This window comes from Aegilops tauschii, chromosome 5 (assembly GCF_002575655.3).
Source record: "Aegilops tauschii subsp. strangulata cultivar AL8/78 chromosome 5, Aet v6.0, whole genome shotgun sequence".
NCBI lineage: Eukaryota > Viridiplantae > Streptophyta > Magnoliopsida > Poales > Poaceae > Aegilops > Aegilops tauschii.
In genome coordinates this window covers 556108388-556124508 of record NC_053039.3, presented here as the reverse complement: position 1 = coordinate 556124508, position 16121 = coordinate 556108388, and the positions used below count along the sequence as shown (strand labels likewise).

At 45.3% G+C, this 16121-nt stretch overlaps 1 pseudogene; it reads left to right on the top strand.

The window, feature by feature from the left end:
• Positions 1–240: 240 nt before the first annotated feature.
• On the top strand, positions 241–3948 carry LOC109734171 (4-hydroxybenzoate polyprenyltransferase, mitochondrial-like; annotated as a pseudogene).
• Positions 3949–16121: the final 12173 nt, after the last annotated feature.

Genomic DNA, 16121 nt, shown 5'->3' with positions numbered 1-16121 from the left:
CTTACTTGTTTCGGTGTGTTCATACGATGTTCCCCCCTCCTAGTTCAACCATGCCTCTCTACTATGTTTGGTTTTGCATGTAGGTCTGGTTCGTGGTTCTCTAGGGCTGAGGCATTATGAATGCGTCTGCTGGGCCCAAAACAGAGGCAGTCCAGTAGTACCTGGGCTGGGCCTCCCTCTAGTAGCGTAATCAAAGCCCAAAGCCGGAGGAAACAGAGAGCCCTCAGCTTCCGTCCGTCCATGGCGCCCTCCGCTCTGCTCCGCACCGCCCTCCGCCGCCGCGCCCGCATCGCCGCCCCACTCCCGTCCATCTCCCCGCTCACCCACACCCCCACACCTCCTCCCTTCCCCGATCGCATCCCCAGCTCCGCCGCCCGGCGCCACCTGATCACCCTGAAGCCGCCGGCCATGCCCGCACCCGCCCTCCTCCGCCTCGGCGGCGGCGTCCTCCTACTACATGGACATGGACAGGATCCTGCTCCCCGCCAGCTTCTCGCACCCGCTCTCGACCTCCTCGCGGTCCACCGACCAGGGAAAGGAGAAGGAGCAAGAGCCACCGCCGCCGGTGTCGGTGTCGTGGGTGGAGAGGTGGCGCCCGTACGCGATGCTCGCCCGCCTCGACAAGCCCATCGGCACCTGGCTCCTCGGCTGGCCCTCCATGTGGTACGCTTACTAGTTACCATTTGCGTAGAAAGCAGCTCACGAGAGGCTAGAGAGCAGCCTGAGACCACATTTGAAGATTTACTGTGCGCACTAACACTTGATAGGTTCGATCACTGTCTTAAATTTCGAGTTCATGCCTGCTAGCTCTTGGGGTTCAGGAAGAAAAGAACAAAAGTTTATTACCTACACAGCAACTTGTTTTACCCTGTCATACATTACCAAGTACCAACTCACTTATAGAGCTCCTGTAACTTTTGCTTCATAGGTCAATCACAATGGCGGCAATTCCGGGGGAGCTCCCTGACTTGAGAATGCTGGCCCTCTTCGGATGTGGAGCTGTGCTCCTCAGGGGCGCTGGTTGCACGGTGAATGATCTTCTCGACCGCGACATTGATAACAAGGTGATTTCTCGTTTCAAATGCACGGATACTTCAGCCGACCAGCGAATCCGCATCGGATACCGTATCCGATACCGATACTCCTCTGATACGCCCCTGATACGTATCGCTGGAGTATCCAAGAATAAATGGTTTAAAACAATTACGATACTCTAAGGATACTTCGCCAATACGTTTTGGATACTTTTCCAGCCCAGGTAAGAGCCCGCTCAGCCCAGTTAAGAAGCAACCAGCAACCCTAGTGCCCCGATGCCCCCATCCTTTCCCTCACAGCGTCTTTCCTCCCTCCCATGCTCACACCAGGCGGCGGCTGTGTCGCCAGCAGCTGCTCACCCAGGTCCCAGGGCTAGCAGCAGTGGCGGCTAGCCGGCGACGAGCTCCTCCTCCTACTCACCAACGTCCCCTCTCACGCAACAGCCATGTATGGACACTTCTCTTCTCCATTTCTCCTGCCCAGCCAAGCTCATCTCCTCTTCTTTCTTCTCTGATCTCTGAAGATCTGTCATTCTCATCTCCTCCAGATTGCTTTGAGTACCTACAATGTATCCGTATTGGCACTTTTTGAAAATGACGAATTTACGTATCAGTGTTGGCCCGATACTGATACCCGTATCCGTATTGGTGTATTCGAGAATTCTCGTTGTTCCTCTAGTTTTTTCTTGTTGCAGATAACTCTTCCGACTTTGCGTGTCAAGGAAAAGTGCCTTTCAGGTTGTTGCAGCCGTGAATACAGAAAAAGATCAACTACGGTTCTCGATGTATTATATGCTTACCTTTTGAACCAGGAATGTAGCAAGATTGAGTGTCAAATGTCATGACTATAGTGTTAGTACCAGCCAACTCAAACAATATAGTGAAACCATGGAGTGAAACATATGCTCACCAAGGTTTTAGACAAGTTGGATGTAGGCCGTACTCTTAGATTTGAGTGTTCTCTGCTGGAGTATTACTTAAGTGGCTCGTGCAATGAAGTGATGATGGTATCTTCTGGTGATCGCATGGAATTCACCGATCTGTTCCTCGTGCAGGTTGAGCGCACCAAAAGCAGGCCTTTTGCGTCAGGTGCTCTAACCCCTTCTCAGGGTGTGTGCTTCCTCGGATCTCAGCTACTGCTGGGATTGGGTATTCTTCTCCAACTAAACGACTTTAGGTAAATTGCTCTTCTTTGCTTGTGTGACTGGAATGCAGTTTGTCTGTTTTGGATGCTATCCCTCATTTCAAATAAACTCCAAAGATATGACAGCTTGTCAGATGTATTTTGCTTATGTCATTACTGTAATATCCACCTCTAATTTGTCTCATTATCTATGTAGCCGTGTTCTTGGGGCGTCCTCTCTTCTTTTGGTCTTCTCTTATCCCTTGATGAAGAGGTTCACATTTTGGGTATGTTCTAAGCACATGCAAAGTTTTACTAGCATAATCTTGTGTCCAGAGAGTAATCACCTGCATTACTTCCAATGCATCTGTAACAGCCTCAGGCATTTCTTGGCTTGACCTTCAACTGGGGAGCTCTGTTAGGATGGGCTGCTATCAAAGGGAGCCTAGATCCTGCTGTCATCATCCCACTGTATACCGCTGGTATATGTTGGACATTGGTGTATGATACCATATATGCACATCAGGTATTTTACTAGTGGTGTTCTTTCATATCTAAACTGAGCAAAAGCATTGCTTCTTATGGTCGTATCCATATACATTCCAGGACAAGAAGATGACCTCAAAGTAGGAGTTAAGTCCACAGCGTTAAGGTTTGGAGATTCGACCAAGCAATGGATCAGTGCATTCGGTGCTGCATCAATTGGCAGCTTTGCACTAAGTGGCTACAATGCTGAACTTGGTCTGCTCGTTATAAGAATGTCATGCTCTATGAAAATTACATTGTTTTTAAATAATATATATTGACTGCTTACTTTAATCATGTTCGATAGCATGGCCCTACTACCCTCTTCTGACAGCCGCAGCTGCACAGTTGGCATGGCAGATTTCAACCGTCGACTTGTCTGACCGCGCAGACTGCAACAGGAAGTATGTTTCTTTACATCGAGATCATGGAGATTTAAAACAGATGGTGTGTTCATTGGTTTGTTAGACTGCTTATGAAGTGCTTAAACTCATTGTGTTTCATCTCTACTGCGTAGATTTGTGTCAAACAAGTGGTTTGGAGCTCTGGTATTCTGGGGAATTGTTTTTGGGCGACTTGCATCGTGATACATACATCATTTTTGGTAGTTCTGATAGAACCAGTACATTTTTGTGGCTAGTGCGAGGAGGACAGACAGTTTGTTTTAACCTTCCCATCTGCTAAATGCAGTATACTGCGGCATTAATATCTGTAAGATTTTTTTTCTCATTACTTGTGCTTTTGTTTCTTTGCTGAACATGAAAGGCAAACCCTGATGATAAGTTTAGATGGTCTAGCAGGGTTATTTCCTGGGCATTTCAGGGCGTCGTTCCCCCTTTGGCTCCCAATGATAAACAAGGATCCAGTGAAAATGCATTGTTTCTAGAACACATTGTTGTGCATCGATGTAATTATTCTTATATATGTACTCTCCATGACACAAGACCACACCGGCGATAGTCTTTGAGGACCAAAATCAGGATTCGGTCAAAACACCGAGTATTTTTGGATGTGCTAAACTGTCTGTCTTTTACATTATTTGTTCACACATGTAGCCCAGTGCTTCTGGGGACAAAACTTACTGCAGTAAATCAATTCCGACAATTCGTTCATGACACACTTGATTATGTTACTACGATGATCCCATTTGACAGGACTTTTAGGTAGTAGTTTGACTTGGTAAATGGAGTCTGTGCCATTATACTACCAGATTAGGCAAAGTGATTTTTGTTCCTAGTGCTGTAACTTTATTTTAAATGACTGACATTATTTATTTTAATTTTTTTAAGAAAGTTGTGTGTGTTGAGAGCCGCTGGAACCGCCCTTATTCTGTTTGAGAAAAGAACAGCTCTTATTCTGTTCTTGGAAACAGAACCACCCTTATTCTGTGAGTAATATTAAAAGCGAAGACCCAAGAAGACCTCGTTGCTGAGCTTAGCTTATTCAGTTTCCAGATCTAAGTGTTGTCTTCTTAGCAGAGCTCAGTGCTGATAGTTCTCTTAAGATCTCCAGGTTTTTACCACAGCAGTACATCTTCTAGAGTATTTGAATTGCATGTTTGCATCGGTCGCTGAACTGTGTTTTTTCTTGCAGCTACAAACAGTCCATCAGTTTTCAGTGAATTCATGTGTGGCATCAGTAAAGCTTTTACTTGGAAATAATAACCGCAGAGAACTGCTTATTAGTTAATGGTTGCAGCTGTAACAGGTCGGAAACAGATCTCAAGCAGACATATGGTTTTAAAAGTGTCGCATCAGGAAGTATTTCTTCTATGAAAAGGCAGAGTTCAGAATCCTCAGCTCTATTTCTTTCGAATTAATAGCCAGATAAACATCGGCACGGTTGCGGCAAAGTTTGCAGCAGTACGCAAGCTGAATCAGGTATGGCCATTGTCAACTCTATTTTCAGAAGCTGATCCTGTTGTGAATTTGGCAAAAATAAAAAACACATAGATACTCTCTCAGTTTCAATGTGTTTTCCTTGGGCCTCGGGAAACAAAAAATATGTAATGATTGTTGTATTCCTACTTAATTGGTTTGGGAACGTCTGATTGGTCGTAGTGTGTCATTTACAACTGGCATATATGGCCTTGTCAGATTGGCACACTGTAGTTCAGAAACATCACCACAAATAGCAGATGCTCATACACAGATCAGTTATGCTAGAGATCAAGGAGCGTATGAAAGACTTTGGAGATATTGATGTCATCCACGAAAAAGGGATCTTAAACCACCATGCTCAGAGTGTTGTTAAATTTTCCTTATCTTTGAATTTTGGTCATGTCTAGTTCCTGCACCCTGCGGCTGTGCACATTTGAACGTTTTTGGACCAAATAAGGCGAGTGTGGTTTCCCCTAAAAATGCTGCTAGAACAAAATTGTGGTTCTGTAAAGCTCACCACTGTCGGATTAGCGCTAGTAAATATGGACCAGTTGTTAGCACCTGCACGTGCACATGAACTGGAGGCTCGCAAAACCTTGTTTACAAGCATTCCAACATGAATGCAAGAGCGGTCGGATTTTCATTTTGCTTCTGTTCAAATAGTTCTCTTCTCCAATGTTCCCTTAATGATTTATTCCATTCTTCATGAATCTGCCTCCAAAAAAGAGATATCTGAAGGAAATCAAATTCTTTATGCTTGCCATATTGTGAGTTTCTTGCTTCCTTGGCTTAGAGAACTGCAACAGGAGCAGATGGAGCAGAAGAAATTAGAGGCTAGTATACAAGATATGGTGTTCTAGGACCTCGGAGGAATTGATGTTCATATTAAATGTTCATCTGGTTTTGACGAAAATGAAGTTGGAACAGATTAACCGTGATCCTGATGAACGTGTTTGCTGGTTACGGTTTTTACATATTATTACTTTATTCATATATGTAACTGTAGCAAGTATCTGATCCTGTTTCATTCCTCTACTGCAACAAGTGTAGAATTTCTACATTTCATTTTCACCGAAGCCGTAAGCATTTTTTCTATGACTTGTGCCTTATCTGCTGACTGGACCTTAGTGAAGTTGACATTCCTGAGCCATATTGCATACTCTCCACCTCTTCTCCTTTAGGGATCTCAACTTCCCGAGCCTCCGGGTGGCCCATAAAGCACAAGTCATAGAGACAATGCTTACAGCTTCGATGAAATATAGATGTTTAACACTTGTTGCTACTGCAGTAGAGGAATGAAACAGGATCTGATACTTGCTACAGTTACATATGTGAATGAAGTTAATATGATAATATCCTAACCAGTAGACACGTTCATCAGGATCATGGTTAATTTGTTCCAACTTCATTTTCGACCATCGAAACTCCTGTAAACAAAACCAGCTGAACATTTATAGGAACACCAATTCTCACTGTCCTACCATAACTCGTATAGTAGCCTCTAATTTCTTCTCCATCTGCTTCTGTTGCACTTCTCTAAGACAAGGAAGAACAAGCTCATAATATGACAAGCATAAAAATTATAGTTTCTTCAGAATTCACTATTTTGGAGGCTGGTTCATTAAAATTGGAATTATTATTAAGGGAAAATTGTAGAAACAAATGATTTGAACAGAAACAAAATGAAGATGAGACAAATACTGTGAAGTGGAGCGAAGGTGCCAAGTGCCAACGTCTTCAACTCCTCTCATTGGTAATCATCCCTTTTAATTACAGTTCTTGCGATAATATTGTCAGTTCACAAAAAAAATAATCTTCTTACAGATCGGGATACCTACAGACCCAAAAACAGTAGTTTTATGAAATATATCAGACCAATCAGATGAAATATTAAAAGGGGAGGCATTAAAATTTGGGTTGTAGCATGATGGGAAAATAACAGTATCAATTAAGGAATCAGTATATGGTCATCGTCGATGCCAATGAAGAAGGTACTCATGCTCGTTTGTCAGTCCAATTCATTCTTTCTCATCACGCCATCTTCTCCTCCACCTAGTTGTGTTAGTACAAATACAAATGTAGTATATTAATTAGGTGCACCCGAGTATCTCATCTGAGACTAATGACAGAGAATGTAGCAGCATGAAAAGTCCTCCTTTTGGGAAAAGCATCATACATTAGCATGCATGTACCTATATGTTCTACTCCCTCCGTTCCTAAATATAACTTTTTCAGAAGATTTCCATATTTCACATGACTACGTATAGAGGAACATGGGTGCATCTCACTCTAAAATCCATCTATATACATCCATATCTAGTCTATATTAAAATCTTAAAAAAGACTTATATTTAGAAACGGAGGGAGTAGGAGGCAAGCAAACCATAGAGACGGAGGTGTGAAACATGGCGAGCGTCTAGCTTCACCTGAGTTTGCGCAACTGCCATCAGGCCACAGTGTCAATAGCGGTGGCGCCGCTAGCACCCAGCCATGATTTTTCTTCCTCCATGCAGTGGGCGCGTGCTCCAGCGGAAGCAGACGAATCCGACTCTGCAGGTGGAGATGGCGTCACGCTCGTGCAGCGGCAGGGTCGACTACACGAGGATTGTCGGGGGTGGCTATGGCGGATTGGGGGTGATACAGAGCCGGCGAGTGGCCAGGCCATGACATGTTTTTTTAGCATAGTGTTCCATGATATGTGTGGTGGTGTGAAGGCTTTTGGCTGGACAACATACCACAAACTGCGCTGTAAGAGTAAAAATTGCGCCAAGTTCTAAGGCATAAGCGCACGGGAAGGCCCTCCAATTTCATATGGACACTGCTCTGATCCATGTGGATCCACCGAAGAAAAACACCGATCGAATCCCGCGAGATCCGCCAAAGAAAAACCTCCACACGCCCTCCGACTATGCTAGAAACATCACCGGGACGAGGACAACCACATTCCATCTTCAGAGAGCCGCCGCCACCTCGCCTCTCCGAGAAGGACACAAACCCTAACAAAACTCAACAGAGCATAAAAAACAAGAGAAACCAAGCTCTGATACCAAATGAAGGATCAAAGATACCGATAATTACGCCTAATGGCGGTGAATAGGCGGCTACCAAATTAAATTATTTTTTTAGTTGATTTCAGATAAATGCAACTAGGTGATACGACCCTATACGATGTGTACAAACAAGCTAGTAAGCTACACAAGGCAACACACAAGCAAGTAGAAACAACAAGTAAAGCTAGAGTAAAGAGATAACCAAAAACGGCGAATACGATGATGTAATATGAAGTCCACACACTTGGGGGTGTGCTAATCTCCGTTGGAGAGGGGGAAACAATGAATGCTCCCACAACAACGAATGTCTCACCTTCTTTTCTGAGAACCACAACCAACAAATGCTTTGGCTCCCTTCCACTAGGAGTAGCTCTTGGGGCGAGCTCCAAACCCTCACAAACGAGCTCGAGTCACAATCACACGACTTAGAAGCTCCCAGGTAACACCAATAGTCTAGGGTTCCCCACAAACCCAAAAGCAACAAGATTTGCTAGGATCTCGCGAGGAATCAATGAACTCAAGTTTTCTTGGATGGATTGGTTGATCAGATGTTCATATGGTGTGGATTGATTCGCTAGAGTGTGAGGAATCGAAGGTTGAAGCTTTGAATCAATGGAGAACAGAGTAATGGGGTCATCCCTTCCTCGTAGGAAAGAAGGGGTTATTTATATGTCTCCCATCTATCTGGAAAATGTTGGAATATCTAGGCAATATACAACGATTATCTGACTTTAGAGAAGCTACTATCATCAAGTCAGATAATGGCCAGATATTAGCTATTTTTTTTAAATAATACTTTTTTTAAATTACAGAAATATTACGCGAAAAAAAGAAATTTCAAAAATAATACACCGTCGGCCAGCTGCAGGCCGATCGGCTAGCAGCAGGCCTAATCGGCCCACAGCAGGCCGATCGGCTAGCAGCAGGCCGACTGCAGGCCCGGCTGGCACGCGGCGGCCTGTGGTTGGTCGGGCCACGTCGCGCGAGGGGGAGGCAGTGGGCTGTCGGCTTGTGCGCCCCTGTCGGCCTACCGCCCGCTGATCGGCCAGCTGCTGGCCGACAGGGGGCTGTAGCCTGACACGCTGGCCGGCCCGGCCTTATCCTCTCCTTCCTTCCTCTCCTTCCTCCATTCTTCTTCTCCCGTTGCTCATTTCTTCTGTGTTCTTCCTTCTCCTCTCTCTACAGAAAAATGGCACCCATTTGTGCACCTAAATGAGCAACATTTTCACGATTTTGGCACCGTGAATGGGTTCAACTCATTTAGGGCAGCCAAAAGAGGTGTCGATCTACTGACGGGGTAGCTCGTGGTGGTCGTGGTGAGCATTTTGGTGGAGGTGGTGGTGGTGAAGTTGTGGCAGTGTGGTGGTGGTGAAGTTGGGGCAGTGTGGTGGAGGTGAAGCTGTTGTTCGTCGTGCTTCGTTGGAGCCGGAGCACCGGCAGTTTTTCATTCATCGTTCGTCGTTCGTCGTTCGTCGTTCGTCGTTCGCACGCACGCTTCAAGGGTATATTTCAGCCCACATTTTATTTTTTGTAGGTGCTCCGGTAGTATACGTAAATATTGTTATTTGCCCCGGTAGTATAAGTAAATATTTGTGTGCGACTATTGTTATTTGGCCCGGTAGTATACCACAATATTTTTATTTGGCCCGGTAGTATACGTAAATATTGTTATTTGCCCCGGTAGTATACGTACATATTATTCGTTCGCATGCACGCTTCGTTCGATGTGAAATAAAATTTGTGTGCGATTATTGTTATTTGCCCCGGTAGTATACGTAAATATTTGTAGTTGCTACGGAAAATTTTCGTAATATAGTTTTAGGTGTGTGAATTGTATTAGTTGTTAGTGGGGATAATAAGTTGTTGCTTAATAGTTGACACGTACACAGGTGCGTGATAAGAAGTTTGAAACATGAATAAAAAGTTCGAAAGAAGAGACAATTTTTTTTAAAATTGATTAAAATTAAAAATACATCAACATGGGCCATATAATTGAAATAAAATGAATTATCATATTTGTCGGTTATATTATTATTATTATTTGAGGCCTATTTATTATTAGTAAACATGGGCCTATTTATTATATTATTATTAAAACAAGAGTCAAGCAACTCATCATAATCGTCCACATAGATTAAATTATATTGATCGTGAAATTTACTATGGTCCTGGTAATATATAGACATGTCTAATACTTGTATTTCGTTGTTGAAAAAAATAGGTGAGTCGAGATGTCCGATGTAGTGAAGTTGAGATTTTACTATGGTCCTGGTACTGTCCAAACAAATGAGTTGGGAGCAGATCTGAGTGAATTTACTCACATAGAGGTGGCAATCAGCGCACCACAAACATGGTCTGTTAGTCAGTTGAAAGAATGGATTGCGGCAAGTTTAGGTCTTGATACTGAAACACACACCGTCGGTGTTCATGCATTGTGGACACGGTCAAGTTCAAAAATTTACTTTTATTTGAGGCCAATAGAGGGAGACTCCGATTGGGTGCGGTGGTTACAAGGTTGTGAACGAAGGGGATGCAATCCTGTTGCTTTAGTGCTTCCCGTCGTGAAGGAGGTCACTGCACATGAAGGCGAGGGTGGCTACGAAGGACAGAGCAGTCAGGTAGAAGGAGGAAATGCTTATGGTTACGAACAAGGACAGAGTAGTCAGGTACAAGGAGGAAATGCTTATGGTTATGAACCAAGGCAGAGTAGTCAGGTAGAAGGAGGAAATGCCGATGGTGATTACAATGGCGAGGTGGACGCTGACGAGGTAGATGGGCACATGCAGAACCAGATGTAAGAAGAAGACACCGATGTTGAAAGGGGTCATGCCGATGATTCTGACGAGTCAGATGAAGAAGAAAATGCAGAGGAGGTCCCGAATCCTGCATGGTGGAATCATGACTTATCATCTGCAATGACCGTGAATGATGGACATGATTCAGCCTGGCAATATCACCAGAACAATATTGCGACGGGTGCTATGTATCCGAACAAGCAAGCCCTGAAGGATGCAATAATTAATTGGGCAATGTCCACGCAAAGGGTTTTCAAAGCTGAGGTGTCCAGTCAGAAATTCCTGACAATGGTATGCAAGAACGCAGATTGTCCCGCAAGGGTGCACGGCTTTCTCCCTAAGTATGGCACAAGTTGGGTGATAAGTGACTTAGTTAATCACACTTGTCTTATTCCGTGCATCCCTCAAGATCATGCCAACCTTTCATCCACGCTTATTGCTCGATTGTTTTACGATGAGATAGTGCAAGGCAAAGCTATGGAAGTGAAGGCAGTCCAGACAAAAGTCTTCGCCAGGTTGAAGTACAGAATTTCTTATGGCAAGGCTTGGAGGGCGAAGCATGCAGCGCTTGAGAGGAGATTTGGTTCTTATTTTGATGCATATGACTCTGTTGTCCACCTCCTCCACACCCTGCAGCAGCGGAATCCAGGCACCTATATCGATATCCAAGACATGTTCATGCCAGAGTTCCCAACTGTGAGGGTGTTGCATCGTCTCTTCTTCTCTTTTGGTGTATGCATCGAAGCTTTCAGGCATTGCCGACCGGTGATATGTGTTGACGGTACTTTTCTCACAGGCAAGTACAAGGGTCAGATCCTGACAGCCATAGGTCAAGACGGCCAAAATCAAGTCGTCCCACTGGCATTTGCTTTTGTGGAGAGTGAGAACATTGAAAGTTGGACATGGTTCTTCAGGCAGTTGAAAATATCAGTTGTGAAGGAGAAGCCCAATGTGTGCATCCTTCATGACAGGCATGCATGTATACTCAGTGCGATAAGGACACTAACAAACCCAGGCCCTGAGGAACAAGTTCCATGGCAGGACTTGCAGAGCCGTTGGTGCATGCGCCATCTCGGGGCTAATTTCTTCTCGCAGTTTAGAAATAAGAACCTGATGAATCTGTTCAAAAAACTCTGCAAGCAGAACCAGTTATGGAAGTACAATTTGATACGCGACAGACTTAATGTGTGCACGCAGAGACACGTGAGGGACAGGAAAGCTGCAAGAGATGCAGCGGTGAGGGCACATGTTGAAGCAGTAGCTGCACAGTTGGCAACAGGAACAACGGCCGTGGAGGAGGAGGCTGTTAGGCTATGTGACCTGCCAGGCTTTGACCCACCTGGTACTAGGAGAAGGCTCGGGAGGTCCATTAAAACCTTCGAGCAGTGGATAGAGCATGAGCCTCTGGAGAGGTGGTCTTTGCTACATGACACACATGGAGCAAGGTACGGTGTCATGACAACGAACCTCGCGGAAACATACAACTTTGTCCTTAGAGGAAACCATGCATTGCCACTTACAGCCATCGTTGAGGGTATTTTCTATGGCACCGTCAAGTATTTCAGAGACAAACGTCAAATAGCAGAGCAGCATATCTTGAACAACCCAAATACACGGTACTGTGAAAGAGTCACGAAGTACATGGACAACAAGATGCAAAAAGCTAGGTCACACACTGTAGTCGCCATCGGTAATCAAGAAAGAAGGTTTGAGGTCCGCTTAGCCAACAACAAATTCGGATGTGCAAATGAGTTGAGGACGCATGAGGTGAAAATTGGCAATGAAGCCTGGCCAACGTGTGAGTGCACATGCAATAAACCGAAATTGCTTCACCTACCTTGCTCACATGTACTTGCTGCTTGCGGGCAGCTTGGAATGGACGCAATATCGTTTGTGTCTCCATATTTTCTGAAAGAGGCTATCCTTAATACCTGGACAGGTGAGCTGATGGGTTTTCGATCAATGGGTAATTTCAACAGTGTCAACCCCGCCGAAAGGCGTTACATTCCAAACCCAGAGCATATGCGTACAAGTAGAGGTAGACGGCAGTGTCAGCGCATCCGAAATGATATGGATGAATCTGAAGCAGGAGGTCCGACTAGGCAATGCATTCTATGCAATGAATTTGGCCATAGGGACACTAATTGTCCCACTTTCGTCACTGGGCGTGGACGAGGCAACCGGGGAAGAAGAGGAGGTAGAGGCAGTAGAGGAGTAAGGGCGAGAGGAAGAAGCTAAGCTAGCACTAGTTTGTTCTGAATTTGTATTAAGTGTGGTGTGGCACTATGTTCTGAATTTGTATTAAGTGTGGCACTATGTTCTGAATTTTTATTAAGTGTGGCACTATGTTCTGAATTTGTAATAAGTGTGACACTATGTTCTGAATTTTTATTAAGTGTGGCACTATGTTCTGAATTTTTATTAAGTGTGGCACTATGTTCTGAATTTTTATTAAGTGTGGCACTATGTTCTGAATTTTTATTAAGTGTGACACTATGTTCTGAATTTTGTATGTGCAGGAATGTCGGGATTGTGGTTGCTGAATGGGGACATTGATAGGGGTCATCGTGCTGCGATATGGTATGAGCGCAAGCTTGAGCCTCTGGTCACTCGCACTCCTAAGGAAAACTGGAAGATACACTCAGGATGGCTTCAGCGGTACATGATTTATTAATTTGCACACTGACATGCATATTAATGGTTGAAATGGGAGACACTAACTGAAAAGTACTCTGATGAAGGTTGAAATGGGCCGGCCTTTTACCTTTCGCGCGTCTGGTTGAGTCTATCCCGGGTGAGAAATGCCTCGCCATCGATGGGTCTTTGCTGAGCTGCTTAGTGGACCGTTGGAGGCCAGAGACCCACACGTTTCACTTCAGATGGGGAGAGATGGCTCCTACTCTGGAGGATGTGTCACTTTTGCTCGGACTACCGTTGGCAGGTCATGCCGGAGGACCGTTGGACGCACCGGCTGGTTGGGAGCGAGCTCTTACAGAACGTTTTCATGGTGTTTTTCCGGATGCTCCGGATCCGGTATGGGAGCATCACGGACCTAAGTATGAGTGGTTGCTAAATTTCCGGGTAATTTCCCCTACCTATTATCTTCAAGTTATCGTGCATAAAGTTTTACAGAAAATAATTACGGCTTACTAAAACTTTCTCTTCACTTAATGCAGATCCAGAACTTCCGGGCGCCGTTGACTGCGGAACAGATCACTCGGAGCCTGGAGGCCTACTTACTGTGGCTTTTTGGCAAGGTGATGTTCACGGAGAACCATGTCACCACTATTAGCGCCCTCTACATCCCTATGGCACTTGAGATAGCGAGCGCTCAGACGGCGGATCAGATCAGACAGAGGAGTTGGGGTTCGGCGGTCTTAGCGGCTACATACCGAGGTATGTGCAACGGTTGGCAGCTTACATCGAGAAAGCCAGCCCTTCTTGGATGTCCTCTATTCCTACAACTGTGGTCGTGGGAGAGGTTCTCTATAGGGCGACCAGATGTATGTGTTCATGAGCCTATAGACGCCATGTTTGATGTTGACGGCATCGACATGCCTACTTTCGGTCTGTGTTGGACTCGTCGTGAGGTATGCACCGTGTTGTAGTTTAATGCAACTTTTTCTGCAGAAGAGATAGTTCGATGCTAGCGGCTACTAACTTTTCTTCTCTGCAGAGACGCTTTGCTAGTGATCAGACCAGGAAGGCATACACAGCATTGAACGAGCAGTTCGATGCGTACACCGGGGTCATCTGGCAGCCCTACACGGAAGCAGCCATACAAGTGAGATACCCTGCTGGTATGTCTGTGCTATGCACAAGGGACCGAGATTACTGGATGACAAAATCTAAGATCATCTTCGATGTCTTCGTCGAGGAGATGGCACAACAGAGGGTTATGAGGCAATTTGGTCTTCTGCAGTTGGAGCTACCTCCCCCTATAGAGAACCCGCTGCCAGCACACATCCACAGGTATTAACCAGTTTTTCAATGTTGCATTATCTTTCATAGTACTCCATTCGAAGCTTTAGGTAATTGTTGAACACACACCACAATTTTAGGACGACAAGGAAGGGCATGAACAGGACAACTGCTGACTGGCTAGTTAGACTAGAGCCGTATGTTATAGAATGGGAGACAGCAAACACAAATCTATGGCATGAGAATCACAATTTCGATCTCGATGAATTCAATCTCTATTTGCGGCGCTACATAACCGGAACACGGTTACGCATTGTTGAGTACTCCCACCCAGAGGAGATACCGGATCCTACTCCGTCGGATATGTACCCGAGCTATGATACTTCCGGCTCTAGGCAGTACGCGGTAAGATATATTTTCTTTACGTAATGTTGTCACATACTTTGACGTGCAAGAGACAGACATTAATTAATCATCATGGAAATTTGCAGGCTACCTTGACACGCGAACTCTACGACGACGTGACCACCTTTGGACGATCACTATCGTCTGGACCTCTTCTTCAGCATCGTCCAGTGGTACAACCCTTCTTGGAAAGAATTCAGAATAAGATACGGACTGTGTACGAGGCTATCATGTGCACCCGCAGAACCGATGTTGTTCAGCACCAGCAGGAGCAGCCGCGTCACTCCATGCACCGACATCAACCACGTCCACGTCTAGCACCTCAGCCGACAGCCAGGCCACCCCGTCCTGACCAACCTGGCAGTTCTACGTGGCACCGCAGCACTATGGTCCCACGTCGAGCTTCGTGTTTTCTCCACAGCCACAGCAACATGGTCCCTCGTCGAGCTTCGTGTTTTCTCCACAGCCACAGCAGCACGGTCCCTCGTCCAGTTTCGTGTTTGAGCCAGAGCAGATGTCACACCCAGCAGGTATGTGTCTTCATATTTACTATTTTCAATATTAATTGACGCGACCTCATTCTTCATGATGATACGTTCCATCGCATAGGAGCCTATGGATATCAGGCGTCTATGTCGGCATCACATGATACGTGGGGGAGTGATCAACATCCCGAGGACAACATACAGGCTCAGATGTCGCAGCACACCCAGTGGATGAACATGTTTTCGACTCCTCCACCAGGCCCCACACAGGATACACAGCATGACCAGGGAGAGTCTGAGATTCCTCCTCGTCACGTTAGGGCACCCGACAGGTTGGGATGGTCCCCGATTCTAGATCCGCCTCCCCGCCAGGCCAGACGTCGTCACTGACGCTTCTATCTATCAGTAGAGACATTACCATCTATTTCTGTGTGAGACTTATGTCTATTCTATGTATGAGACAAATGACTATGTACTTATGTACGAGACATATGCCTACTCTATTTTAGTACTCTGTTATCGGAACTGCAAGATCAAATTTAGATAGAACATAATATTCATACAACGAGACATTACAAACAATTAGATAGAACTACAAATAAATTAAATGGTACGTAACTGAACTCACAACATACAGCATAAAAACTACATGAAGTCATCATCGTCATCCTCGATCGATGCAGAAACCTTGCCCTTCGATGATGAATAACCCTTTCCCGCCATATGTTCGCGCCAACTTTTTCCCGCCACCCGTTTCCCGCCACCCGTTTCCCGCCTTACCGCAGTCGTTCTTTCCCGCCATTTTCTCCTCTCTACCTATAAAACCCCCTTCAGACGGAGCTGGATAAGCATTGCAGTGTGGTGGTGAAGTTGGGGCAGTGTGGTCGAGGTGAAGTTGTTGTT